Genomic DNA, 27,210 nt, shown 5'->3' with positions numbered 1-27,210 from the left:
TGTATCCAATAATATTGTATGCTGTATATTCTTATATTGCTTTTGCATTGTATATTGCGATCATAGCAATAAATGTTTTGGTTTGGAAATCGATTACGCCGTAAGTTTATTTCGCCGTATTTATCTCAGTTCAGAGTGCCTTTCTTGCTTCTAGTTAGTGTAAATAAATCTCTAGATACTTTACTTATAAGGAAAAGGTTATTTTTCATTATACGAAGTGTTTTTAAGTTGAAATATAACTTAAATACGTTTCGTTGTAATATTAATTTAGCTATTTTTTTCGTTATTTGATGACACTGGTCGTTTGGGGGTTATGTTAGTTGTGTGCGAAAAAATAATGTTCCATTCATTATTTTCACTTGACTTCATCATAACACGAGCTTTACGTATTTATCGTTTATCAGCGTAAAAATAGTAGTAATATGTGTTCTTTCATGCCCAATAGTTTTGATTTAAATATTTTCTCTCCAATTTTAATTACGATCGAGTTTCATCCATGTTGCCAATGCATGATAATTTATAGTCATTAGCAGCTTGAACATTGTTTTCTCAGCTTCAGCTACAACTTGCAGCTTAAATTTAGCAGTATATTACCTTGCTGATCTTCTATCCATAGCGAGTAAGGGTAAAATGTAAAAATATATCAGTCCTATTCTACTTAACGTCATTTGTACTATAACTATGGTACTTGTTTACTACCGTACAGTGGTTGAAATACAAGCAAAGGGCTGTTGTTGTCCGATTCAATTATAAGCAAAATCGCATATTTTGAAAGTAAAATGCATTTTTCCTAACATAAACCTGAGGTCGTTTACATATGGGGAATACTTTCGGTGTAGCTGAACTGGCCAATTACTACCAGCTGGGCATGTGGTTGGTAACAGTGGGAAGCCCACGGTATCAACAGCCCAGCTTCACGCATTCACTTTACTTTCTGGTCTAGGGCAGATTGTGGGGAGGCTGCGGTGGGTAACCCAAGTCAAGGACCTCGGGTTTGTATGTTAGGAAAAATGCATTTTACTTTTAAAAAATGCAATTTGTTCCTACACAAATACAAACCCTTGGTCCTTAACATATGGGGACTCAAGATTCAGTGGGAGGAATCTGAGTGGAGGTCTCTGAATGACTGGAGGACATGGCCACTGGACCGTGAGCACTGTTGTGAGAACTGTGGTGTCACGGACCAGTCTACTAGACCGTACTTGCTGTGACGAAGTTATGGTAGGTAAACGATTACACAGCGAGGTGAAAGCCAGAGAAAACCTTTCCCAGCCACATAAGGGGTGATTGGGAAATGTCAGGGACTAAGGACCAACATAAGGAATGGGTTTGGTAATTAGCCCACAACCCCTTCCCTGCCTTGCAGGGGAAAGAGGGGACATTACATCTAATGTGTACCTGGAAAGCAACAAAGATTAGGACCAGACATCTGGTTCAGCTTGTACAGCCTAAACTCTCTGCCTGAAGGTAAAGGTTGGATGATAGGGGGGAAGAGAAAGCCAGTCACTCACCTTTCACGTCCAATCATGCACGTACGACAGACGAGACACAACTCTCTGTCCTATATAGGAGCTGGGTAAGTTACACAACTTGTTGAGCAGCCACCTGTGGTAATTATTGTACACTGGCGACACTAGCATAACTGTTTTCATGCTTGGTATCACTGTGTACGGTTAGTTACAGTCGCACCACAGGCGAGTGTAGTTCCTCTCTTGCAGTTCCTCTGTTGATATGTAAATTTATGTGTGTTTATTTTGTTCTGTTATGTTTGTCATAAGTTGTTTATGTTGTATGTGTTGTATGACTAACGCTAGATATTTTGTCTGTTTATGTTATAGATCTGAGAGCTGGTATTTTGTTGAATAAAGCTTGTAGTTTGCTACCAAGTGTTTCAGTCTTATAACAATTTATTCAACAAAATACTCGTCATGGCTAACCTGCTTAAGCCATGTCGACTGGACACAGATCCCAGCTCTCCTACGGCGGCCAAGGAGTGGAAACACTGGCACCGAACCTTTCAAAACTTCATAGAGGAGAGTGGAGAGGCCGCACCCAACAAGCTGAGGGCTCTAGTGAACTGTGTATCCCCAAGTGTGTACGAACTCATTGAAGACTGTGTTACGTATGAAGGTGCCGTTGCAAAACTAGAGTGTGTTTACGTCAAGTTACCGAATGAGATTTTTGCAAGGCATGTTTTGGCAACCCGACGACAGCAGTCAGGTGAATCCCTTGATGAATTTCTGATAGAGTTACATAAACTAAGCAAGGATTGTAACTTTAAGGCAGTCACAGCTGAACAATACCGGGAGAGATGGTACGTGATGCGTTTATTAAAGGTATTGCCTCAGCATTTATTCGTCAGCGCCTGCTAGAAAACAAGTCCTTGGATCTGGAGGCGGGGTACAGTCAGGCCCGACACGTTGGATCTTGCCCAGCGTAATGCTGATTCCTACACGTCTTACTTGCCTGTTCCTCATGCAGCTGCTTTAGTTCCAGGACAGCAAGGACAGCCTTGTGATGACCAACAACCGCAGTCAACGAAAGATGAGGTGGAAAGATCACGTGTGGACTCGACTGTCGCTACTGCACATTCGTCAAAGAAGAAATGCTATTTTTGTGGTAATACATTCCACATTACAGGTAGGGTAGTTGTCCTGCACGTGCTGTTACATGCAACAACTGTGGTAAGACAGGTCATTTTGCCAAAGTCTGTAGATCCAAGGCTAAGACTTCTGACAGCACTACTGCTACACTGTGTAACCCCACTCTGCTCACACTTGCTGCCACTTTTCCAAAGAACCTTTCACATGCAGCTACAGACATCACTGTCAATGGTCATTCACTGAAAGCATTAATTGACTCTTGCAGTTCGGATAGTTTCATAAGTGAGAAAGTGGCACAGAAACTAAAGCTGACAGTAGTTCCTGCAAGCAAGGAGATTTCAATGGCATCAGCATCTTTGAATACTAGCTCCCCTGGGGATGTTACGGTAGACTTGGGTCATGTCAATCAGAATTATCCATGTGTTCAGCTAGGGTTTTAAAGGATTTATGTTGTGATGTGATCTTGGGTCATGATTTTCAAAAGCAGCACAAGAGTGTAACTTTTCAGTATGGGGAAATAAACCAGGTTTAAGGGTAACTAGTAACTGTGCCTTGGCAACAGCTGATATTGAGGAGCCTTCACTGTTTCCGAACTTGCCCCAACAGTGTAAACCAATTGCAGTTAAATCCAGACGCTATAGTGAAGATGATCAGTTGTTTATAAGTGACCAGTTATCACGCTTGTTATCTGAAGGTATCATTGAACCAAGCATATCCCCATGGAGAGCACAGGTCGTAGTTGTAAAGATCCACTTGACAGGCACAAAAGAGACTTTGTATTGATTATTCTCAAACCATCAACCAGTACACAGCACTAGATGCATATCCCCTTCCAAGGATAGAGGACATGGTGCACAGTCTTGCAAAGTACAAGGTGTTTTCCATATTTGACTTGAAGAGTGCATACCACCAAATTAGCATTAAAGAGAGTGAGAGGAAGTACACTGCTTTTGAGGGTGCAGGGAAATTATATCAGTTTGCAGAGTTCCATTGGTGTCACTAATGGAGTAGCAGTATTTCAAAGAGCTATGGACAAGTTAGTTGAAGATGAGGGTCTTAAAGACACTTTCCCATATCTAGATAATATTACTGTAGCTGGATCAACTCAGGAGGAACATGATAGAGCAATGTTAAGAAATTTTTGGAGGTTATTCAGAAACGGAAGCTTATCCTCAATGAATCTAAATCAGTTATGTCTGTGCCTACAATCAATGTTCTTGGGTATTGTGTTGGTAATAATGTCATAAGGCCTGACCCTGACAGATTACGTCCTCTCCAGGAATTACCACCTCCCACAAATATAGGGTCTTTGCGCGGCGTTCAAGGGGTTGTTTGCATATTATGCTAAATGGATTCCTGGCTTCTCTGATAAAATCCAACCCTTGATAAACACAAAAACTTTTCCATTGAGTGAATCAGCACTAGTTGCCTTTAACACTTTGAAAAAGCAGCTTACGGGTGCTTCTCTAAGGTCTGTGGATGAGAGCCTTCCTTTTGTTGTGGAGTGTGACGCTCCAGAGGTCGCTATCTCAGCAGTATTGAACCAGGGTGGCAGGCCAGTAGCCTTCATGTCAAGAACACTTCAGGGAAGTGAGTTGCATTATCCTGCTGTAGAAAAGGAGGCTACAGCTATTATTGAAGCGGTTCGCAAGTGGAGTCATTTCTTAGCCAGAAGACATTTTACTCTGATTACTGATCAGCACTCTGTGATGTTCATGTTAGATAACAGAAAAAGAACCAAGATAAAGAATAACAAGATACAAGAGTGGAGGCTTGAGCTGGCATCATTCAGTTATACGATACAATATCGTCCCGGGAAACAGAATGCTGTGCCGGATACCTTGTCTCGTGCATACTGCTGTTCTGTTTTCCCAATGTTGAAGCTTACAGACATTCATGAGAATATTTGTCACCCTGGGGTAACTCGGCTTTTGCATTTTATGCGATCTAAAACCTCCTTTCTCAACAGATGATGTGAAAAAGGTGTGTGCTTCTTGTAAAGTCTGTGCACAGCAAAACCACGATTCCATCGTTCAGCACAAGGGGTCCTCATTAAAGCCACACAGCCGATGGAACGCCTCAGTATTGATTTCAAAGGACCTTTGCCTTCCACCACAAACAATAAGTACATACTTACAGTTGTTGATGAATACTCGCGTTTTCCTTTTGCATTTCCTTGTTCAAATATAAATTCAAAAAGAGTAATCAAATGTCTTGAGTCTATCTTCAGTCTTTGTGGAATGCCAAGTTTCATCCATTCAGATCAAGGTTCTTCTTTCATTTCTCAAGAACTGAAGATGTACCTTTCTCAGAAGGAGTTGCAACAAGTAAAACAACACCTTATCACCCAATAGGTAATGGTCAGGTTGAGAGGTACAACGGAATTATTTGGAAGGCTGTTTGTTTAACACTTGAATCTCATGGTTTGAAGAACCAACACTGGGAGATGGTGCTGCCCGAGGTTTTGCATTCAATAAGATCACTCTTATGCACTGCAACCAATAAGACTCCACATGAGCGTTTCTTCAGGTTCCAACGACGTTCTAGTTTCGGAAATGGATTACCAACATGGCTTTTTGACCCCTGGGCAAGTGTTATTGCGGCATGTTAGGTCTAGCAAACATGAACCATTAACCGATCAGGTAGAACTTGTTGATGTGAACCCAATGTACGCAAGTGTCAAATACCCAGACAGGCGTGAGTCAACTGTGTCTATCCGCGACTTAGCTCCAAGCCCTGAGAGTCCGACGACTCTTGCGCACCGGATGAGGCACCAGGAAATATAGAGACTCCGGTTCACCCACAACGCAAGATGTACAGCCTCATACTAATCATGACTCTCATTCATTCACTGAGCCCACTGAGTTAAGGAGGTCGACTCGCGTGTCAAAGCCCCGATCGTTACGGATGGGACTAATCTGATATTTTTGACATGGTATCCATTTTGTTAATGTTGAATTTTTCTAGGAGGGGAGAATGTGGTAATTATTGTACACTGGCGACACTAGCATAACTGTTTCCATGCTTGGTATCACTGTGTACGGTTAGTTACAGTCGCACCACAGGCGAGTGTAGTTCCTCTCTTGCAGTTCCTCTGTTGATATGTAAATTTACGTGTGTTTATTTTGTTCTGTTATATTTGTCATAAGTTGTTTATGTTGTATGTGTTGTATGACTAACGCTAGATATTTTGTCTGTTTATGTTATAGATCTGAGAGCCGGTATTTTGTTGAATAAAGCTTGTAGTTTGTTACAAGTGTTTCAGTCTTATAACACCACCACTGGTCCCAAGGAGAAGGTATCCAAAGACTGATGGGTAACGTCCCTTAGGTAAAAAGAGGTGAATGTGGTCTGGCATGACCACACCCCCGCCTTCAGTACCTGCTGAACCGACAGGTTCTTCTTGAATGCTAAAGAGGGCGCAATCCCTCTGATTTTGTGAGCGCGGGGCATAGGGTGCTGGTGCCATCCTCTCCAGCCATTGCATACACCTTCCTGATAACCTCACAAAGCCAGAAAGATATCTTGTTCTTGGACACCTCCTTCTTAGGGGTCCTGGTGCTAACGAAATCGGCGACACTTAGGCCTGAGGTGCCATGTTCTCTTCAGATAGCGGCATAGCGCCCGTACAGGGCAGTCTACAAAGTCACTCAGGGATGGATCGTGAAAGACTCAAACCGAGTGTCAGGGACCGCTGGGTTTTGAGTCTTCGCTACGAACTCTGGGACAAATTCAAGCGTCACCGATGCCCACCACCTTGAGAGTTTAACTGCAAAGGATAGTCCCTTTAACTCACTAATCCTCTTCGCCGATGCCAGGGCTAGTAGCAAGACGGTCTTGAGAGTCAGATCCCTGTCTGTGGCCTCTTGCAGTGGCTCGTAAGGGGCACGAGTTAGGCTCAACAAAACGAGACACGTCCCACTCAGGGGGACTGAGTTCCCTGGGTGGGCAAGACTGTTCGAAGCTCTTCATCAGCAAAGATATTTCCAGGGAGGACGAAATATCGATGCCTTTCAGCTTCAGGACCATGGCTAAGGCTGCCCTGTATCCTTTTACCACTGAAACTGATAACAGCTTCTCCCGACGACGATGGACGAGGAAATCCGCTACCTGCTGAAGAGTGGCTCCGACCGGCGAGTAAACCCGTCTACGACACCAACCACAGAAGACGGCCCACTTACCTTGGTAAACCGCTGCTGAGGACTTCCTGAGGTATCCTGCCATCTCTGTCGCTGCCCGGCGAGAAAAGCCTCTCCCTTGCAAGAAATGGTGGATAACCTCCAAGCGAGAAGAGACAGGGAGGCCACGGCCTGGTGGTACTGTTCTACGTGGGGCTGACGAAGCAGGTTGTGCCAGAGGAGAAGCTCTCTCGGAACCTTGGAGAGCAGAGCCAGCAAGTCTGGATACCAAGCAGCCTCCGGAAGCTTGGGGGCCACCAGGATCATTCAAAAGTTCGTCGACACCAGAACTCCACTGAGAACTGGGCGAAGGAGACAGAACAGGGGAAAGGCATACACTTCGAGGTTGTCCCACGAGTGTTGGAAAGCGTCTTCTGCAGCAGCTGCCCATGGGTCCAGTAAGACAGAGAAGAAGATTGGGAGCTTCCTGTTGAACTGGGTGGCGAACAGGTCCCCCACTGGTTGTCCCCACAGGTCGAAGAGCCTGTCCGCCTCGCTCTGATGGAGGGACCACTTGGACCCCACTACCTGATCACGACGGTTGAGCGTGTCCACCAGGACATTCCTCTTGCCTGGAATGTATCTGGCTGAGAGCTCCACAGAGTGGGCGACTGCCCATTGATGCACCTGCAGTGTCAACTCGTGGAGAGCTCGGGGACAAGACCCCCTTGCTTCTTGACATACGCCACCACGGTCGTGTTGTCGCTCATCAACGCCACCGAGCGTCTCATCAAATGGTCCTGGAAGCACTGAAGACCTAAGAACGCTGCCTTCATCTCCAGGATGTTGATGTGAAGGTGCCTGTCGTGTTGGTCCCACACGCCTGAAGTCAGCAACTCCTTCAGGTGTGCACCCCAGCCCTCCCTCAATGTGTCTGAAAAGAGAAGCATGTCCAGAGGGTGAGAAGACAGTGTGTCCCTATGCAGAAAAAAAGTTAAGTATACCTTAGTTTTACCAGACCACTGACCTGATTAACAGCTCTCCTAGGGCTGGGTTCCTGTCGTCCAACTACTGGTGAGATCGTCCCTCACCTCCTGAGATATGGGGACTAGAACTGACTGGGGCTCCTGAGACTGATCCCAAAGTCCCTCAGTCTCCACTGGTGAGACCGAAAGTGGAGCCGACCGTGTGGAACGAATTTCTCCAAGGGCAGCAGGTGGCCGATCACAACTTGCCACTGTTGAGCTGGCTGGTCCTGTTGCGCCAGGAACTGCCTCGCCACCTTCTTGTACGTGCTGATCCGAGCCTGAGAATGAAAGACTGCTTGCTGCCATGTCAATCAGCATGCCCAGATACTGAGTCCTCTGTTTGGGGTTGAGATTCGACTTCCGAAAGTTGATCACAACGCCTAGTTCACGACATCTCGAGGAGACGATCTCTGTCCTGTAGCAACTGCAGGTGAGAGCTTGCCAGGATCAACCAATTGTCGAGATACCTCGGTAGATGTATCCCACGCGAATGGGCCCAAACTGAAATAAGGGTGAACACTCTCGTGAACACCTGCTGGACGGTCAACAGTCCGAAACAGAGAACCTTGAATTGATAGACCACTCCGTTGAGGACAAAGCGAAGATACCGACGAGACGATGGATGAAATGGTACTTGGAAGTACGCGTCCATCAAATCGACTGTCAGCATGAAGTCGCCCTCCCTGATGGCCTGTACCTGTCTCCATCGTGAACCGTGTCTGGGGAACGAAATGATTCGGGGGGAGAGGTCGTTCACTGGCCTCCAGCCGCCAGAAGCTTTCTGCACGAGAAAGATCCTGCTGTACAAGCCCAGGGACCGACCCTCAACTATTTCAATGGCTCCCTTGCTCAACATAGTTTCAACCTCCTGAAGAAGGGCCTGTTTCTTCAGGGGGTCTTAAAGATGGGAACTGGACCGGACTGTCGGTGAGGGGAGGCAGCAACTCGAAGGGTAGAGAATATCGCTCCCGGAGGACATCCACCACCCAGGTCTCCGCTCCGTACCGCTGCCACGTTGCCCAATGGCTTGCTAGGCACCCCCCACCCGAAGCGAAGACGATGGTCCGAAAACCAAGTCATTCCCCTGGCTGAGGACACTGTCCGCCAAGGGAGACCATGGTAGACCAAGAGAGGGTTTGGGCTCCCTCTTGGAAGCACAGAAATCCTATGACCCCTACAAAAGCCCTCTGCATTTCCCAACTGCTCACATCTCTCAGATGAGGACCCTCCAAGAGACGGTCATCCAGAAAGGAACCACCCCTGCGCAGGAGAGCCCGAGACAGACCCCGCCTCTCTGCCTTGCACGCCAGAAGCGTACAACCTCTCGCTCACTTGGAGCGAGGGAGGGCCGGACGCGCCTGAATTCGATTGTCAAAGGGCCTCAGCCCCAGCAATCCTACCGGCCCGTTTCCTCCCGGAGAATCCCAAAGAAGTTGAGGGGGTGGGAGAGACAGAGCAAACACTACCGTCGCGTCAGCTGGTATATCCAGTGGAGGCAACGGACCCCTCGCGATCTCCAACCCGCAGTGGAGGATCGTGAGAGGGCCTAGACGGACTTACTCGTCTGGGTGAGCAACCTGTCATGATGATCAGGGGGTCTCCTCACAGCCGATCCATGCTCTGACGCTGGGGCATGCAGAGGAGACCAACGCAGGAGTGGGGACTGCCAATTGGAGGCGTGTTCCGGCCTTCTTCGGAGTTGAAACAGATGAAGAAGGCTGCAGGGACCCTTTCGTTGTTTTCCCCGACGCCTTCGGGGACGAGACATCCTTGGGCACCCTCCCTGCTGAACCTTTGTGAAATTTAGGCAAGGGCAATGGTTTGGGTGGAGGAGAAGCCCGAAGGCTCTTCCCCTTCCCCCGTTCCTTGCTTGAACTCGCAACGGGAGTTGAGACCGCACAGTCTCCCCCTTCGGCGACACACACTTGGGAGGCGCCGAAACAGAACCAGTCTGGGAGGATGAAGCTCCCGAGCCGTCCGAGGAGGGTGCTGAGGTGCCCTTCTCAGCAAGAGAGCCAGCAGTCAGTCCTCGAGGGGGGACTATGCTCCCTTGGCAGAGCAAGTCTTCTTATAGGGGGGAGGGACTGCCCTCCCCTTCCTAGCCCAATTGGACTTAGAAGAGGGAGGGGGAGAGGTAGACAAAGACGAAGCCGAGGACAACAAAGAGGAAGAGGAAGACGAAGATGGAGATGGATTGACGAGCTCGCTTAATTTTCTTCTTCTTATCAAGCAGGGATAAGACCGCATCCCCCAGTTTACCGAAGACAGACCAGCGGTCGATGGAAACTGGGGCAGGAACAGCAGCAGGAGCAACTGGCCGAGATCATTCGTTCTGGGAGCTTCCGTTGTCAGGAACAATAGGCAACGTAGGGAACATTGGGCAGTCCGGAGTCGGCACAGGTAACAGTGGAAGCGAGGCAGGAGGCGTGAGAGTGTAGCCCGCAGGTGGTGGAGTGACCGAACAGACTGGACTGAACAGACTGAGATGGGAGGGGTAGGGGGGACAGCACCATATGCATGATGCGTTCCCACCGAAGTTACCACACTCCTCGGCAGCACAGCAGTAACGGTGGTGGTCGTGAGAGCATCCACCACGTGAGTGGTGGGGGGAGGGATCAGTACTTCCGCCCCCGCAGCAGAGCTGATATGCTTGAGGAGCGAGGACAAATCAGGATTACCAACCATCCCGAGCAACTCTCACGCCCGACTCAAACCCGGCACAGATCCCAAATCTGAGGAAGACAAAGGTGGGCAGGGCCACCCCTAACGCAGGGATCAGGGTCTCTAGGTGAGGGGGAGAACTGAGAGTAGTGTAGGCTAGGTCGACCGAGCTCGACTTCTCTGTGTCCGCGGATGCAGACGCAGGTGACGGAGATAGATTCCATCAGGGGCAGTAAGGGAAGGCCATCGGGACTCAGATAAGACTGAGAAGGATTAACCCCTATCGGAGTCGAAGGAGCTGAAGATAGCCCTCCGACACCTTAGATTCCTTCCGTTTGTATCTGGGCCTCCGAGTACCTATCCCACTGCTCGGGGGGACACCAAAGCCTACACTCATCACAGGAGTCATCAACAGTACAATCAGGGGTCCCTGCTCCCTTTACAAGATTTTAAGCAAAGGGAGTGGGGGTCGGATTCTGCACTACAGCGAAAAGTGCTGCACTTTTTGTTCCTACCAGGACAAATCCGGTGCACAGGCTTATCCAAGTCATGGGTTTGTAAAATATCATCCATATTACAAAACGCACAAATACACAGGGGAACAAACAAAACCGTGAAAAGGAAAGTCCGAGCAGAGAGCCAGGAAAATGCGTCCGCTTCAGATGAGGCTGGAAAGTAAAGAGAATGCATGAAGCTGGGCGGCTGATACTGTGGGCTTCCCACTGTTACCAACCACATGCCCAGATGGTAGTAATACCAACTCATGCCTTGTAAGTCTTTAGCGGTCAGTTCAGCTACGCCGAAAGTATTCCCCATATATAAAAGGACCACGGGTTTGTATTTGTGTAAGAACAAACAACAGCTTCTTGTTCAGTTGTTTATGGCTTTATGCACTTACGCAAGAGTATTAACGTTACTAACAATACTTTTATCATTCTCTTTTACTTTTTCAACTAGAAGATGGGATACAGAGATGGAGGAAAAGAAGTTGGTCTATTGTAATTTGGTTTCTCTCACTGCCTGATTATACACTGCATGCCAGCACGAAATTTCAAAATATTTTATAAATATTGTATCAGTATTAACTGCTTACCCCTTTGCAAAATCGAATTACCGTATGGCGAATTATCGTAACTTGAGCACTACCTGTATGTTGATTTGTTTTGTATGATAAATAAATTTTTCACCTAATAACCTAATAAGTACTAATTACAATTGTTAATAAGATTAGAAAAATTAAATAATATATGACTGCAATTACAAAATTCGTATGTGATACGTGTTTTAAACAAACAACCATCTTTCCCTCATCTTTTGTGAAGAAGCTTGAAGGCAAGCTGTCAGATTACATATCAATTTAACAATTTCACAAGAAGAATAACTGTTCTCATTCTCTCTCTCTCTCTCTCTCTTTCATAGGGGATCCTACGTATTACTGTTTTTCTGTTGCTTGATTAGATAATTTTAAATTGACCTAATTTTACCCATACCATCTACAAAATGTACATGTGCCGTTCTAAAACACAGAGAGACAGAGCATTTCAGAGCAAAGAGAGAGAGAATAAAGAAGTTTTTAAAATCGAGGTTGAGAAGACTTCTAAAACATAGATCGGTGGAATGGGGAGAGAGAAATAGTATGCTAATGTTCATACTCTCCTATATTTTTAAGTCTTCCATTTTTTTTTTTTTTTTTAAGGGTAATGTATTAGGATAACTTTTAAATGAAATTACAGTAACCTTAATTTCATTTGAAAGTTAGTCTAATACTTTGGGAACATGATTATGGTCATATTTAGTGTTTAAATTCTAGAAATATGCATTTATTAGCAGAGACTGCACGATGTGCCTACAGAATTAAGGACAATCAAGAAAGCCATGGCATTCTTAGACAGGAATCTCAGGCTACCTGACCAAGAAAACATGTTCCTACATTTCCTTAAAGGTTATAGATGGGATGTAAAATACTTCAGAGCCCTAACAGGCCATAAAAACAGATCTCCCTCCTCAGGTGTTACTGAAGAGTTTCTAGTGAAGGGATAGAGAAAACTCTAGGAAGAGCTTTAGCCTTAACATCGCTTTTACGCACGTAAGGAAGTCAAAAGGGTAATTCTGTTCCAGTACATGAAAACCCTACTAACGATGAGCTCACTTGTAAATCACTTATTCTTTTGACTGAAGCCAAGGTCACCAAAAGAGGGTTTCAAAGACAGAGCCTTGAGAGAAGCCTCTCACAGGGGCTCCAAAGAAGGGCCTCTAAGGTGTCAAAGACCACATTCCAGTTTTTTTTTTTTTCCCAACTGAAAATCCAATCCAGCATGTCTTAAAGCAGAGGCCAGCATGGATTTATAACCTCTGAAGGAGGCAACATGCAAAACTTTAGCATATCGTAAGAAGGACAGACACTTGGTTGCATTATCAATGCTGGTGTGAAGACATGAAATGCCCGTGGACTTGCACAAGAACAATAAAGCTCCCTTTGTTTCTGATATAATGTACTGGTGGACTTTCTCCTTGCAGCGAGGATAGAATCGCTAGACAACTTGAAAAATCTCTACCTCTGAGAAGCTTCTCAAGTTTCCAAATGGTTAGACAAAGTACGCTGACATTTCCATGCAGCCTCCTTGTCCCTGACTGTCGAAGTGGATTTGCCCATAATGGTAACTGTCTGGGAACTTCTATTTACATTCATGAATGTCTGGGAGCCAATGCCTCCTCAGACACCAAGGCACAAAGCACAGTGGAAAAGGAGGGAATGCATATACGAATAGCTTTGCCCAGTCTAAAGCCAGTCAACTTCTGCCCAGGGTAGAGGGTTCTGAACTGGTAAGACATACAAAAGATGATGATGACTTATCTTTATTACGGAGAGATCAATGGGAGGTTGGCCAAACTCCCTCCATGTTGCCTTGAACACTGTCAGTACTAACGTCCATTTGTGGGAGAGCACCTGTCCCAGATGACCTAGCATGTCTGCCAAAACCTACGATTGACCGGGTACAAAATGGGGCATTAGAACAATGTTCCTCTCCTCCTTCCAGAGGAGTAAATCCATGGTGATGGCTGGCTACTAAGGTTCTGACTTCCTGGCCCTTCGCTATTTAGATGCTCGAGATGATGCGTTGTCCAAGAAGATAAACTACTTTGTTGGTCACTACATTTCAGCTCTGCAGCCCCTTCTGGATAGCACACAAATCCTTGCAGTCAATGTGCAGATATCTTTCGCCTGGTGGCCATACTCTGGAAGCTACCAGATTCCCCATAACTATCCCCCATCCTTTGTCTGAGGCGTCTGAATACAGTTAGAGGACTGGGCTCGGGGACTCGAGAAACTTCCCTGCAAGCAGAAGTCTACGGGAATCCACCAACAAAGGTAAGGAAACAGAACTCGGTTCCAAGGCACTAACTCGTGGACTGGCTGTGACTTCTGTGCCAGTGCACTGTCCAGTCAACTGAAATGGTCTCAACCATACTTGAGCATCTGGGACTAACTTGACAGGGAAGACATGTGACCTAACAGAGACAGCAAGCATTTGGCAAGCATGCTTCTGAGGAGGCAAGTCACTCTAACTTGATAAGAGACTGACTACTTGAGCACGTCGGGAAAACCTACAAAGAACAGAATCTATCACCATGCCAAGGTAGGTTACTCTTTGAGATGGTTCCAGAGAAGACTTTGTTAATAAGTAACCCTAGGGCTTTTTGCTACACCCAGAACTAGCTCTTGGCCCTAGGCAAACCCCCTGGACTTCGCAATGATAATCTAACTACAAAGGAATCTTCACTCCTAGCAAGTGAAGCCATTTGCAAAGGGGATAATACCCTAGTAAAAACCTGAGGTGTGGAACGTAAGTCCTGAACAAAGAGCTCAAAATTGGCATGTGAAGGTTGGTGAATGGGAACATGAAAGTACATGCCTTCCATGTACACCGTAAACATCCATGACGTCTAAGACCATTGAGGCTGAGTCCAAGGAAAAAAAGGGGGAAAGATGGATACGTCTAAGACAGGCCTCTAATCTCCAACTGCCTTTGGAACCAAGAAAAGCCTGTGTAAAACCGGGTGATGTAGCTGGTATTTCTCATATTACTGTCTTCTGTAATAGTGAAGAGACTTTCTGACTGAAGGCCCTTCTCTTCTCTAAGTTGCCTCCAAGTCTGAAAAGCTACGGGCTGGTTGACAAAGGAAGTGAAGCCTGAAAGGAATGCATTAGCCTTTCAAACACACTTTCGCTACCAAAGTGTCTACCCCTAATCGTTTCCACACCTGGTGGAGAGGCACAACCTGCTCCAGCCTGGTAGCCTACCTGAGGGCTCAGGGAGCTAACTTATCAGACTTAGGGTCTTGCTATAAGAGGAGGAGATGAACTTCCCTTCCTATGGAGAATGGGTTCTGGAACATAGCTGGTGAAAGGATACTTCTTCCTTCCTGTACTTGGAAAGAAGACCTGGGAAATCAGGTAGCCTAGTCCGCAGGCCATCTTAAAACAAGAGGAAGGCACAGGAGACTTCCCTTTAAGAGGCTTGGGACTGATGGATCCCTGGCCTATGGAGGAAGAAGTTCACCAAACTCCTTCAAACACTGTTCAACCATGTACAGCACAATTTCATTGAAAGACAGCTTCCATATCGTTAGTCAAGCTCTACACATATTCCCAGCCTAAGGGATAGAGAAATGCAATCTGCCTGAAGCATAAACGCCTTAGTCAGAAAAAACATGGACAGAATTGTGCCATCCACTACTGGATCACAAGAAAAGGGGAGAAACTTGCCTGTCCAATACACTAGAGACTTCTTAGCAAGAGGGGAGGGGGACAAAAGAGGATTCTTGAAACAGAACTTTTTAGGGTAAGGCCTTAGCAATAGTCAAACCTCCCATGTACAAAATCTGATAGCCTAAAGGAAGGGAGAGGTGAATAATCAATCATCAACCTGGAAGCTCTTAGAGAGCGGGCAATATTAGAACTGTATGACCTGGGCCTAAAATTCTTGTAATCCTCTTTGGCAAATAGCCTAGGCTACTTGGCTGAGGCAGCATGCGGACTCATTGAAGCTTCCTGCGGCCTAGAATACGTCTGGCACAGGCTCATTGAAGCTTCCCGTGGCCTAGAATACGTCTGGCACAGACTCGACGAAGGAGCATGCGGAAGCTCAATTGGACTCAACACTTCCTGTGGACTTAAGGAAGAACACAAATACCTTGCCATGAATTGTCTTTGCTTGGGGAAGAGAGCCCATACAAACCGCAAAAGTCTCAGAAATGGACATAACTGAGGCCTTGAAGAATCAAAACTTGGACTGTCATCATCGACAGGTAGTCATGGTGTGAACATTTACTAACAGAAAGCCTAACTAAAGGCTCAGGACTCCGTTCACTGTCCATGGAGGACCAAACCCCAAGGCAGGAGACAGAGGGCACAGTCGTAGAACATCTGGCATGTTAGTCCTTGTCTGGAAACACCCAAGACTACCAGGCTTGTTGGCATGGATGTTGGGGGGACAGGACAAGAATGCATCTGCAGAGTGGCCAAGGAAGGAGGGGACACTGTCTCTGGCAATGCACTATACACACATGATGCAAACAACTCAAGATAGATACAATACTAGATTTAACCAAATTCAATCAAATTGCAAAACCTGTAGTCTACTATCCTGTAGCTGAAAATTTGTATGTACAAGGATTTAACTTTACTAAAGAAGACACTATAGACTTATCTCTTAACTTCTTGACCAGGTAATGATTCTAAAGAAATCCTGGATTTAAGACTGTTCTAACACTGTCTATAATTCTCTTCTAATTCAGCAACTATTCTCTCTCTCTCTCCCACCCAAAGAACAATCCTACAATGATCATGAAGGTTGTCAGAATTGTGAGTCATCACTCCATGATCCATGCAGGGTTAGTGCGTACGTATGTCTCTTTTAATTCAGCAACTATTCTCTCTCTCTCTCTCTCTCCCTAAGAACAATCCTACAATGATCATGAAGGTTGTCAGAATTGTGAGTCATCACTCCATGATCCATGCAGGGTTAGTGCGTACGTATGTCATTTACTCAATACGCAAGTAAATTACTTAATCTGGTCTATAACTTACCTTGCAAAATCTAATATATTTCGATACGGAAGATAAAGAAGAATCCATATTGCCAAATATAGATCAAAACCGTTAACACGGAAAAAAAAAAAAAAAAAAATTTTTTTTAAGAGCACTTGCCTACATTACACTACTATAACAATCGGTGTCTGACCCACCCCACCGTTTGATAGGGTGGGGGAGTAACTACTGGGAGTGTTCGTAATGATTGTTTCAATTTTAACAGTTATCGAACCTGCGGCAAGTAGCCACAGATAAAGCTAAGGACAGAGGGTAAGTTTCACCATAAAACACATTTTCATAACAAAATTTATTATTTGAGTACTTACCAGCTGTTAAAGATAAGGTTATCTCTCTGCGCCGATAGGTGAGTCAGCATTCAAAAAAATTAAGCAACTGAATGGCTGTCTAGTACAACTGTTCTCCTCCCAGTATCAAAAGTTTTTGCTCACCAGAATTCTCCACGACAGCCCACAAAGTAATTGGGAGGTTAAGCAGGGTCCACTTCTAACAACAGATAATTATCCAAATAAATTAAATGCAAATTTATATTATTGGGGATGAATCTTACCTATTGTTAAGATTGCTGATTCCCACATTGAGAAGGGGGTGGCATGTAGTGCAGCTGGACAAAATCTGCTCAGCCAATTGAGCTAAAGGATTCTTGCACGAAGCCAAAAACATTCTTCTTACCTTACCTGGAAGCTTTTCTAGACCTTATTGGATTCCATTCAGGGAGGGAGCAAGATACTCTGAGTGCAGCAAAAGAACAACCTTGCAGAGAAAACTGCTTCAATTCAGGCAGAGTGAAACAGAAGCAGCATGGAAACTGGTATTTTGAGTTGATTTTTACCTTAACAGAAGAACACGAGAGATCCTACTAAGAAAGCCCCACAGGAGTCAGCGAGCAGTTCTTGTAATTAAAATGTGTTCAATGCCAACGTCTCTATAAGGTTTACTGGGTGCAGTGTTGACCATTCTAAGGTGTACTGTAAGTCAGTGTCAACACTTGTCATAACTCTTCATTTTGTGTTATTAGGCAGAGGGATAAAATGACAAAACCTGTTGACACTTGTCATAACTCTTCATTTTGTGTTATTAGGCAGAGGGGAAAAATGACAAAACCTGGATGTAGGTTTAAGAATAAACTTTAATTGTAATTTTGACATCCCTCCTACAGAACCTGGCAGCAATGCTGGTATTGGATTTACTAGAGAGTTTCATGAATGTTTGCTGTATGTTGCAATCTTTTACAATTTTCTGGTGAGGCCCACGTGTTCTAACAAGGAAAGCCATCACCTGAAAGCCTAAAATTCTCCGAGAAAAGCAGATAGTGTCTTTTTGTCTTCTAAAATAAATGCCTGAAAACTGCAAGTCTAACATCATCCTCAGATAGAGATTGGACTGAGAAATTAGGGAAGTTCAGTGAAAATCATAATGGCCAGAGGCTGAGTCTGATGAAGCAACAAATTTTGACCTTCAGAATTCAGAATACAGTATTTTTAACAGTCAGTAAGAATCATCCCAAATTATTCTAATCTCAAAATAGAGACTAAAATTTCATGTTTCCTAATTTTTAATTCCTTTACCTATATGTAAAAAATAAATACAGGCAGTTCCTGGTTTACGACGGGGTTACATTTTTTTTGACGCGTCGTAAACCGAAAAATCGTCGAAAATCCCAAGAAAACCTTACTTTTAATGCTTTGGGTGTATTGAAAACATTGTAAACTGCGTTTTTATCGAGTTTTTCATAAAATAAATTCCAAATTATGATTATTCTGCCATTTTGGAGCCATATTTCTTCCGTCAGATCGGCATACGATGCATCGTAACCCAGGAACATGCGTCGTAAACCGGGAAATAATTTCTGACGAATATATTTGAAAAGCGTCATAACCTCGGAATGTTGCAAGCTGGGGACTCCCTGTACTTACAATTTCTCTGACATTTCATGCTTCTTAATTTGTATCCTTACAAATAACCAGTAGGAATCAACAGTCAAAAGAAATGCAAGTGGGACTGTTAATGAGCGAGCAATACAGGTATTCCCCTACTTACAATGGGGTTAGGTTCCAAAAAAACCATCGTTTGTTGAAAAAATCATAACTCGAATATGGCCTGGCCTACACTAGGGAATTAGTACCATCTATACATATATGGCAGGCTAGCCTACACTGCACAGTATATTTTATACACAAACGGTATAGTAATTATTAGTGTCAGCTAATTCTGCTGGTTCAATGCAGAATGACATGATAAGTCAGTACAAAGAATTGTATAACAAACCAAGGGCCAGCCTGCACTTTCGTATATCATATATGGTAGCCTAGCCTACATTTTATACTGTATTCTATTTTCACACAACACCGTATTATACAAACACTAAAATAACGAATGTGCATCTTTTCCATGGATCTTTTAAAAAGTTATGCTTTACTACACTGTATCCAATCGTAAATATTCTTATATTGCTTTTGCATTATGAATTCCGATCATAGCGATCAAATGTTTTGGTTTGGGAATCTATCACGCCACATTTAACTCAGTTCAGAGGGCATTTCTTGCTTCTAGTCAGCGTAAATGAATCTCTAGATACTTTATTTCTAAGGGACATATATATTTTTCGTTATACGAAGTGTTTTTAAGTTGAAATATAACTTAAGTCTCGGTGTGAAATTAATTTAGCCATTTTTTTCATTACTAGATGACGTTGGCGGCTGGCCGTTTGTTTTGTGTTAAAAAAAATCAAGATTCCGTTCGCTATTTAGTCTTGATTTCATCATCATACTACGAACTTTTCCTATTTATCTTTTATCAGCGTGAAAACAGCAGTAATATGTGTTCTATCATGCCAAGTAGTTTTGATTAAAATACTTTCCAATTTTATTTGCTGTCGAGTTTCATCCATGTTGCCAGTGCACGATAATTTATAGTCATTAGCAGCTTGAACATTCTTTTCTCAGCTTCAGCTACAACGTGCAGCTTAAATTTACTGTAGCAGTATATTTCCTTGCCGATCTTTTCTCCAAAGCGGATAAGGGTAGTGTAAAAACATATCAGTACTTAACGTCATTTTTAACATAACTACGATAATTGTTTAACCGTACGATGGTTGAAATACAAGCAAAACATTTGTTATCCAATTTGATTATTAGCAAAACAACAGAGTCTCGTTCAGTTGTTTATGGTTGTACGCATTTTCACAAGAGTACTGTATAAGGTTACTAACAATACTTTTATCATTCTCTTACTTTTTTAACTAGAAGATGGAATATAGAGATAGAAAAAAAGAAGTTGGTCTATTGTAAGTTGGTCTCTTTGCTGCCTGATTCTACGGCAACTGTAGTGTACGCTGTTGCCTGTGCCCGCTTGAAATTTAAAAATGTTTTCTAAATATTGTCATACCGGTATGAATTGCTAACTCCATCGTAAACTCGAATTATCGTAAGACTATTGTCATACCGGTATTAATTGCTAACTCCATCGTAAACTCGAATTATCGTAAGATGAATTATCGTCACTCATGTACTACCTGTATTTACAAAAGCACAAAAATTGCAAACGAACACTGACCTGTTTCAACTTCCCACACGAGAGCAAATAAGGTCAACTCAATTAATCTACCTATTCCATTCTCTCAGGCCAACGTATCATACATCGTACGTTGCGTGATTGTACGTTGTTGGCTGCGTCAGTCGGCCGCGAAATTTAAAAATTCATATTTTCAAAATATTGTCGTATCGATATTAATTGTTAACCCCTTCGTAAAGCGAATTATCGTAAGTCGAATCATCGTAACTCGAGCACTACCTGTACACGCCCCTCTCATCCTTCACCTCCACCTGTCAACCACTTTCTTATGTTTTCAACAACTGATTCCAATTTGTGCTGAAAGATAATCCTATCTAAAGAGCAACAGTTTGTATTTCCATAGGAACTTAATGTATTAAGGCTGGCAGAATTACTATGAATGACGAGCGTCTCAGCTAAATCACACGGTTAATTACTCAAATTCTGTGGACCCCTCTAATCCATATAAAATATACGCACGTATTTTTTATTTGTATAGAAAGAATGTTGGGAGAGCTTAAAACAGTGGCTTATACAGCCTGGTAACCCATCAGGGTATTTCTGCCAATACAGTATCTACATCTAGGGTTCTCAGCATTATCAGGTTTCCTGAAAACCAGATGCTATGCCATTTTCTTACACTGTATAGCAAGTCAGCTCTACCGTCAGACAGACATCCAAGGGACTTTAATATAAGACTTTGCTGTAGACAGCGATCCCAACAATACTCTTAATACTGATCTGTTCTGGAGACAATGATCCCAATAATACTTTTATACTGATTACAGTAAATTTCTTAAATTTCCTAGAGTGGGGGGGGTGGGGTTTCAGGGGGAGGGTGCCCTGGTTACTTAAATAGCAAGTCAGTTCTACCTTCCTTAATCAGACATCCAGAAGACTTCAACATCAAGGTAACATCAAGACTTTTCTCAAAACACTGATCCCCATGATACCCTAAATTCACATAAAGGTAAATTTCCATTAAGTAATACTATGCTTAAGGTAACAACCCTATGACCTAGGTTAGGTTTGGTTAATTTGCAACCCTCTTGAATTAGATTACAGTGCCCTTGGTGGCGGGAGGGGGATGCCCTGATTAGTTCAGTAGCAAGTCAGCTCTACTTTCCTTAATCAGACATCCAGGAGACTTCAACATCAAGGCAACACCAACACTTTTCTGAAGACACTGAGCGCTTACAAAAATTTCAAGTAACAACATGCATAGGGGCCCTTGGTTAGGTTAGGTTAACTTCCAACCCTTGACTTTAGTTTACAGTGTCCTTGGGTGTTAAGTGAAGCGAAGGTCCGGGGGAAGGAAGGCCTTGGCTAGTTTTTATTAAGAATCCAGTGCCCCCCCTTAAGGTTACACAAGGGATTCTATGGGGGGAAAGGCCCTAGTTACGTAAGGACCCTGGCACCCTAGGTTAGGTAAGGATCCGGCATCTAGGTTTAGTTAGATGGGGAAGGGGGGGGTGTACAGACCTTGCCTAGGGGTTAGGTTACATCCATACCAGTACTTAATTTGCTTTGCTCTATATCCCACAACAAACTCTGCTCTCCCACTTAATTATATGAAGGGGAGAGGGTGTGGTAATTCTGAAACTATTCATTTGCTAATGAAATGAACCTCAGAAATGTTCAAAGTACACATCAAAACATAGGAAATCATAAACGGTTCTCTATGCTGGAATGCAGTTATTGTTTAGAATAAAACTTCAACCTTTATTCTACCAAACCTAGTTTGCTCTATCTCCAGGTCTGAAATCCAACAGCCATCAACTTCAAGGCCAGACGACTGGAAGTCAGAAAACACTTGTTACTTCTGCATGTCTGACTCTCAATAAGATTATTTTATCTTTGAGTATTTCTACTGGATAGTTCCACATGTAGATACCTTTTGTAAATGAAGTCTCGACTAACCATGATCGACATAAAAACACAATGAAGCATATATTATAGAAAACAGTAATAAAGCTATCTTAAGTAACCCCTTATATCTACTGAGTATGGGGACATTTTGGGAAAATTAGGTGGGGGGGGTAAACAATACTGGAGTGAATTAGGAAATGTAATTAATACAGGATGCCACATACTTACCTTGTCAGGATAGTCAGGTCCTTGGCCTAACCTAGCCTTGGGAACTGTACACTAAAATAGCAATCCATCCTAACCTACCACACCTAACCGAAGCCACTATCAATTCATAAGGGTTATGTCCTAAATTATCACACCTTTTCTATACAGGTTATGGTACGTTCATTGTATATTTGCAAGAGTTACATCCTTACCTACCACACCTAACCTAGGGCTCTACAAACTAAAACTGGGTTGTGTTCTAACCTACCACAACTAATCGGAGGTGCTGTAAATACATATAGGTAGGGTTGCACCTAACCAATGAACATGCTACATTGTAAACTGAATTTGGATTGTGGCCTAACCTACCACACCTAATATAATCTAGCCTAAGGCACTGTAAATAGGGTTGCATCATAACCTACCGCATCTAGCCTAGGCCATCATAAATTCAATTGTGGTTATATCCTATCCTGCCATACCAAACATAATCTAAGGAACTGTATATTAATATAGGACTGTGACCTCACCTACCAGATCTACATCAAGGGCACTGTAAATTCCAATGACACTCTCATACCCTACTGAACCTAGCCTAGCCTAACCTACCCTAGGAATGGGGTGTTTCTTTCCCAGCCAATTTACAGTCTAGGTCTTTACCTCCAGCCCCATCTCCATCATTAAACGGTTACTCTTAATCACTGTAATTTACAGCATAGCTTATGCTAGAACACAAAACCATAACACAAAAATAATACTTCAAACATTAATGGCTAAATCTTACCATGAAATACAAATTCACAAACTTTACTACACAACACTCCACTTAACAAGAGGATACAACTTAGGGCTGCATGCAGGAAGTGTAGGTGAGAGCACTTTCTGGGACATGCAGATTGGAGTGGTAGCCAGATACCCTCACAAAATTCAATCTAGGTACCATTCTCTTTACAAATATCAGTCAAAGGGTGCAGTTTTTCCACCCACAGGGACAAAACTCTTCCATTGGTTAACGCAAATAATTTCCACATGCCAATAAACATCACTGAATGAATGCTGTTGCCCTGCTACTACTACTACTGCATAGGATAAGGGTAAGATAATAAATCACTGAACAAAATGTTGTTGTAGCACACCAGAGTACAAATTTTCATTCATTAAGGCACGTGTCAATTCCGTGGGAGATCATGGGGCTTAAAACATAAAAGCAAAATTGTAGTAGTTCACTGGGCTAATATAAGCTTATATATAGTGTCTATACACACACACTCTCTATGAGTGAACGCATCATGCTAACACCAAAGCAACAGATTTGCTGGAACGTGGTTAACTATTCTCACTATTATAATGGATTTATGAGAAATGAGAAAAGCTGTCATATTTTCGATATTCCAAAGGGCCAGAGGAAAATGAGAACACTGGCATCATTTAGTTTGGATTATTCGTCTGGGGAAGCAAGCAAATGAGCATTACTGTCTCCGATTAAGATTAACAATTTATGACCAAACCTCTAATTTTAGATACTGAAGGGGTTATATAGGTAAGGGCTCGTGAACTTGTGACGCAAGCCGTATACTATTTGAGTTTGTAGTGACATTCCAGTTCCCGCGCACTAACTTCGTGTGACGCAAGCCGTATACTATTTGAGTTTGTAGACATTCACGTTCCCGCGCACCAACTTGTGTGACGCAAGCCCTATACTATTTGAGTTTGTAGAGACATTCAAGTTCCCGCGCACTGTTGTCAACATCCCTTTTCACTTTCTCAACTCATCGTGCTAATTTCAGTTTCCAACCTTGGTAACACTGTCACCAGTAACAATTCGGTTAACACAGCAGGGTAACGAGTGCTTCTCTCCGATTTTAAACTACCCGATGGTCGATGGGGAAAGCAACAAGTCTTCGTAAAAAATATATATATTAATGAAAATGGTTTCCAAAGCAGTCATGACACTCGATCCAACAACAATAATAAATCGAGGGGGGGAGATAACGCATGAGTGTAATGTGTTGTTGTTGCTACGATCATCAACCCGAAACGTATCGTGTTTATTATACTCTTTGCCCTTGGTCTAGGTTACGCAAAGTGTCTATTTCGGAACCAGTAATTTGTCGACATATTCTTGAAACTCAGAAAACACAAAATAAGCATCACAAACTTTCGGAAACGTAAGTTGCATACAAAAGTTAATGATAGGTACCTTGACACAGGACGGTGGCCAGTGTAAGGCGGACGAATACCAGTTGCAGAGTGCCGGAGATCGTCTGCCGTCGGTTCTATTTATCAACTCGCCGCATCGATTGCACGGCTTACTAAGATGACGTGGGAGAACATGTACGGAACTTGTCTACCCGTCTATGCGCATCATACGTATTTGTTTCAATGACGTGTGCCTAAAAGTTCTAGAATATTCTTATTTGATTTTTCGTTATTGGAGACATTAACGTTTTGTAATAATAAGGGTTACTGAGACAAGTAAACTGTGGTAACAGATCCCGTCACTAACTTAAATAACAGCCGCGAACGGCAATAGTATAACGCTAACTTGATGCCACTAGAAGCTGAGCCACAAACCTACCCAACTTTTTTTCTGTTCTGTAGGAATTAGTCGTTCCAAGGATGATGAACAAAATCTTCACACAGCTATTAACCAAAACCTTAACTAAGAGACCTCGAGCTAACTCGAATAACTTGTCGCGATTGACGTAAATTTGCCTTCACCTCATAAAGGAAAGAAAAAAAAAAACGTTGCAAAACTTTTGTTCTCCGGTGTCAGGGCACCGCTATCTTGTGATATGCCAGCCAGCCCATGCATACCGCTTATTATATGACAAGTGGCTGGCTAAAACTAATTTATCTTACCATTATGTTTTTAGTCTATACAAGACAAGGAAACGCCGGGAACGCTGACTTTAAATTAATGTCGTTGTTATGCCAAAGTTTTATTAACAGACCGGACCACATGGGATGATGCACCAACTTGTATTTTTCCGATTAATGCTGAATGCTCTCACATCGGATATAAATTTTGAAATTATCATATAACGCATTGTGAATACAAGATAGGAAAAGAACTCCAAATTGTCTCGGTTCATAGAAGTAAGTGATTGCTTAGTGTAGAACTATAGCAGTAACGTTTTAAGCTAATGATGAACTAAAGAAGCAATTAAGGGCAAGGTCTGACCATGGATAAAACAATGAGAGCATTTTGGAATTTTCCAGATATTTCATCTTTTTTTAGTGGCATTGCCTGCTCTCGAGTTATTTACATAACTGGCAAAGATTTCCATACTGGCCCCTGAGCTGCCAACTGGTCTTCGTTGCAAAGGTTGTTGACTTAATTTTCTTAGCTATTGTGACCTGGCCATTATTTCCCTTTCACTCATCACTGACTTCGAATCATCTTAAGGCTACGATAACCAGAGTGGAACACCTTTAGTTCTACGAAAGTTTTAGTTTTTCCTCTTTATCAAAATACAAAGAATTGTCAGTGTGTGAATACCCCTTACAACAGACTGCAGTTCTTTGCAGTTCCCTATTACTTGAAAATACAGTCAGATCACTCAGTCCAGGATCGAGCTTGAGCCCTTGTGTGTAAAACTTTACATAATCTTTATGATAATCTTTCAGTTTGTATTGCATCTTGATGCCGTTCTTAGCCTTCATTGTCCAAGAGCTTCTGGTGGAATTTCAGCTGCTGTGTTTTTGAGTAATTGTTGTGGCTGTCGCAATAACAAACTGGATTCTTTCTTTCACCCGTACATATCATTTACTGGTTTGCAACACTTCACCTTAAATTTTAATATACATACATACAAAACACAAATATATATATATATATATATATATATATATATATATATATATATATATATATATATATATATATATATATATATATATATATATATATATATAGTTATATATATATATATATTATATATATATATATATATATATATATATAGAGAGAGAGAGAGAGAGAGAGAGAGAGAGAGATAGATAGGTTGTTTATGTTTATATATATATATATATATATATATATATATAATATATATATATATATATATATATATGTATATATATACACATATATATATACATACACACACTTATGTGTGTTTGTTTGGCAGTATGTGTTCACCAATTGTGATGAAAATATTCGGTATGGCCTTCCAGTGCTCAGAAGAAAAATTATTCATCTAAAGTTTTCTTCTTGCATATATGAATAATTTCTGTAAAGTCCCCAGCGGCTGAATCACCTAAACCATTCTTGATGTTTATGATTAAGCTGGCCTTATGCCAGCACGAGCTCTTGCTCGTAGAGCAGGTCGTAATTAAACCTTAGAACTAAGTTTTCAATTATTTGTTTGTTATGCTCACCACTGACCTACAGTTGAATCGCCCTAGTTTCGTAATAGTTAAACTTTCAATATTAATTTATATTTTTTGCTTTTATTCTAATTGTGCTGAAACGTTTTGTCCCGGCGGGTGACTTCATCCTTTTCAAAGGTGGCTCCATTCTCCGTATGCAATACTGTAGTGTACGTTGTACTGATCACGTACATGACGTACTTGCACGTTGCGGCGTGTTATCCCGTCCGATAACAGCCTACGCTTTTGGTATATTAACCGTGTTTGGCAAGAAAACAGTGCTTCCAAGAGAAATGGGACTAAAATGATGCTAACTTTATGAGTTATATTGCGAGTGGAGCTGCGAAGGAGTTGAATTGGTGATAATAACCACAGAGAATAATGGCTAACGCATTTCCTCACGAATCAAGTCAAGAACACTACAGGTTATAATATACGAAATGACGAAAAAACATTAATTTTAACAAACATACGCACACAATTATATACCGTGTATGTATATATATATACATACATACATACACACACACACACACACACACACACACACACACACACATATATATATATATATATATATATATATATATATATATATATATATATATATATATTATTCTGTATTTATATTATTCTGTAGAGAGGTACTGTGGTTTACTTTACTGTATTCAATAGGATCTTGCAGT

General features: G+C 42.6%; 1 protein-coding gene across 4 annotated transcripts in view; it reads right to left on the bottom strand.

Annotated features, from left to right (window-relative positions):
* LOC136845725 (uncharacterized) overlaps positions 1–24,468 on the bottom strand; it is a 136,272-nt gene extending 111,804 nt beyond the window's left edge. Inside the window, exon 1 of one of the 4 annotated variants that reach the window (XM_067115927.1) lies at positions 24,351–24,468. The gene's annotated coding sequence lies outside the window, so the exon portion shown is untranslated. Of the gene's footprint in view, positions 1–22,934; positions 23,073–23,658; positions 23,985–24,350 lie in introns of those variants that run through there. The other 3 variants (XM_067115926.1, XM_067115928.1, XM_067115929.1) reach the window with 3 other exon arrangements.
* Positions 24,469–27,210: the final 2,742 nt, after the last annotated feature.

The sequence above is a fragment of the Macrobrachium rosenbergii genome, chromosome 14 (assembly GCF_040412425.1).
Source record: "Macrobrachium rosenbergii isolate ZJJX-2024 chromosome 14, ASM4041242v1, whole genome shotgun sequence".
NCBI classification, from domain to species: Eukaryota; Metazoa; Arthropoda; class Malacostraca; order Decapoda; family Palaemonidae; genus Macrobrachium; species Macrobrachium rosenbergii.
Note: the sequence above shows the minus strand (reverse complement) of the source record. Positions and strands in the feature narration are given on the sequence as shown.